At 38.2% G+C, this 3,370-nt stretch overlaps 1 long non-coding RNA gene across 1 annotated transcript; it reads right to left on the reverse strand.

Moving 5' to 3' along the window:
- Nucleotides 1-632: 632 nt before the first annotated feature.
- On the reverse strand, nucleotides 633-2,740 carry LOC110498571. The gene is made up of 4 exons (XR_002469848.2): nucleotides 2,251-2,740; nucleotides 1,204-1,233; nucleotides 864-970; nucleotides 633-746 (listed from the first exon to the last, which is right to left on the reverse strand). It is a non-coding gene; the product is annotated as an uncharacterized LOC110498571 (long non-coding RNA).
- Between the last annotated feature and the right edge of the window lie 630 nt (nucleotides 2,741-3,370).

Genomic DNA, 3,370 nt, shown 5'->3' on the forward strand with positions numbered 1-3,370 from the left:
TCTCTCTTAATTGGCCCAATGGGGTGCACTGCATCATTCGTGGGGACGACATGTTTACTGTTGCCTTGTTTTTTGTTGAGATGGAAAACTAAATCCAACATATAATTTAACTGGTCAAGAAGTTAATAGACTATTTACTGTACTGCAAAAGCAAATTGTGTTTGGTTGTCAATGCAACCACATACACACATTTTAAGGAGATGTATCCTTAGATAGTTGTATCTGTGCCACTGGGTCTGGCTTTAATTCCAGCTTTTCCACAAATTAATAACTGATTTGTTGGATTCACACATCCATTTCAACCAAAATTGTAACTTAATTAGTAGGACTAAATCAAATCAAACTTTAAATGCACTTTAAATACAGTTTGATTTGATTTAGTTGTATTCTTTAAATTACATTTTTGGTTGAGATGGAGACGTGAATCCATTTTTTATATTTTTTGTGAATTTGTAGATTCCATTTGAAATCAACCAAAGCTTGAAACCCTTGGCCTATATATGCATTGTCTATTTTTTGTTGAATCCTGGATTACTACTTTTAGCCCATCGAAACGCATTGAATAACAGAATCACATATGGAAAAATGTGTAAATAGTCAAAAAGTTTGGACACACCTACTCATTCAAGGAATTGTCTTTATTTTTACTATTTTCTACATTGTAGAATAATAGTGAAGACCATTGGAGACTGGTGACTTGAATAATTGAGGAGGATGGGAGACCCACGGTATAGGCTCGGAATGCACTGGGATGAGAAATTGTGTTTCAAAAATCGTCAAAGACTAATTATTTTTAACCTAAAGCATTTAATAAAGACATTCATAGTACAATATTATGGGGAATGGGAATGAGGGTAACTTACACAGTGGTGGAAAGGGATCACAGCAGTGATTGAATGAGGGTATGAGGCATGAGCTGAGGCATGAGCTGAGGTGTTCAGAGGCTTGACAAGTGCCGGACAGGATTTGACTGAGAAGACAAAAAACAATAACACAACAGACTACACAGTTAGACAAAAGAGCTAAGAATGAGTTAGTCCAAGCAAGGAGTAAAATCATTGATGTGTAATAATGTGATTGTGTATGTGATTGACTCTACATACAGTAATGAGAGAAAATTGATAACGGCACATGAGACGTGGCTTCGGTTAATGTAAGGAGAAAGTTGGCAATGGTAGTGGAGTGGAGTGGAGTAATCATCACCTCTTAATCAGGGAACAGGAGGGGAGTTAGCTGTAAATACAAATAACAGATACATTTCATTACAGCTGCGCCATCGTAGGTTTGGACAACAAGTTTCTCTATGAAGTTAAACTCAGACATCTCAAAATTCATAAAGTCAAACACAGACTACGCACCCTGCGTATGACAGGTATGACAGTGATTAATCAGTTATAAAAAGGTTTTATAAGGACTATGATGGGACCAGTGTTTTCTAATCAGGTCACATGGTTTTAAAAAACTCCTGAAAAAAACTCCTGGCCCTGGGGGTGGAATGAAAACTCTGTCAAACTGCAGCTACCTTACATTTGTTCATATAAATGATATTTAGACTAGATTAGGAGGGGGATTTCCTCTTACCAGACACGGACAACAACTGATAGGCAATATAACTCACAGGGCTAACTAAGCTTGCTTTATGCATGTTTGCATCATGCAGGCCTATGCAACTGTAGGCCTTGTAAAAATGTCATCACTATTATGTTGATTGATTAATTCCAGTTAATCATACTGGACGTATAGGCAGCCTAGCCAGCCCAATTGTGAATATAAACTAAATTGGATCACATTCACATTTTCTCCTGACACACAAATGGACTATAAATACATAATGTTACCAATTAATTTATCCTGACCAGATAGACCTGGCGCATAGGCTGTATGCAGCTACTCTTATTAATAGCCTACAGTTGATCAGATTGAAAAATAGTATTGTTTTCATCCCATACAGCATGTCAGATTTCTAATGTTTAGGTGTAGGCTAGGCTGCTGCAACATTTATGTCATGAGTTTTTGCTTGCGTCTGTCTGGAGTGATTGTGTGTTATCATCTTTGCTAAATAAATACCGGAGGAAGGTGGAAAGTCTATTTGAGCGCACACAAAAAAAAATGCGCTGCGTCAACCTCTCTCTTTAATCCAACTTTTATTGGATGATGCAATGGAAGCTATCAAATCATTCGGAATTGTTTTCAACATCCCAGAAAAGACAGTAGAAAGTTCCATATGTTCAGCAAGTAAAGCACAATTACCTCTGCAAGCTCCTTGTAGTTGACCTTGTTGGCAGAGTTTATCCTCTCGTCATGTCCTCTAAAAGCAAATTATTGCATGTCCAAAAACGCCGTGGTGTTGATAAGCAGCTTGGTAGCAGTTTGAAAACGCAGACCTTCGTCATGATCGATGCAGCTTTTTCCCAGAAACTTGAATCTGATGTGGGCATTTATATGCTCCGTACATTTGTTTTGCAGTTTAGCTGAATGATCGATGTTCTTCAGGTCACTGTACCCACCTTTCGACCAAGGTTCAGACTTTCCAAAAAGCAGGCAAGGCCAGCAATACAGGCGGCTTGGTTAACCAACTATACTTTTGATACCAGTTGGTATTGAACGCCCTCACGTTTTCATCATTTTCCTCATTAAGCTGATATCAGGCGGAGATCGACTCTAGCTTTTAATGTGCACATTTTCCATGTACCCTAGAGAATGAAAGGGCTTCTTCAACAAAAAGTATTGGGTGGCACAATAGGTCATCCATCTATATAAATGGCATCTTACATTTTTATTTGTTTTAAACCCACCCATAATAAATAATTGTTTTCTTAGAGACCACTACCAGACAATCAGTGGTTACATTAATTGATGGCTATATTTGCACTAAGTGCTGCAGCAGCATTGAGGCGGAGAAATACCAAGGTCACTTTGCTTTGGGTCAATATCAAACCTATTTAGTCCTTAGTCTGCTTGGTGCCCATGCATGGATAAAGAACAGCGCAAATTACATGTGGAAAAGCACTTATGGCTCTATTCAATCCGCATCATAGAAGTTCAGCTGTACAGCCTGATTGAAATTTAAAGGCAATGTTCCAGCTTTAGCGGAGACTGCGTTCACGGTAAACGCTGCATGTCGGCTCAATCGGAAATCACTTTTACATTTCTATTGCGGAATCTGTAATACTTAAACATTACAGAATTAACTGAGCCCTTATTATTAGATTAATGGGAAGGGTTATGACAATTGAATTCTGCTGCTCTATCGATCGCTCCATACAGAGAAGCAACGTTAGTGGGCATGGTGTTTGGGAAATGTTTGTTAGTCCTGAGCTAACACAAGGAATTGTTTTATGATGGTCATACCAAAGATCATTTAGCTATT

Source organism: Oncorhynchus mykiss, chromosome 19 (assembly GCF_013265735.2).
Source record: "Oncorhynchus mykiss isolate Arlee chromosome 19, USDA_OmykA_1.1, whole genome shotgun sequence".
NCBI lineage: Eukaryota > Metazoa > Chordata > Actinopteri > Salmoniformes > Salmonidae > Oncorhynchus > Oncorhynchus mykiss.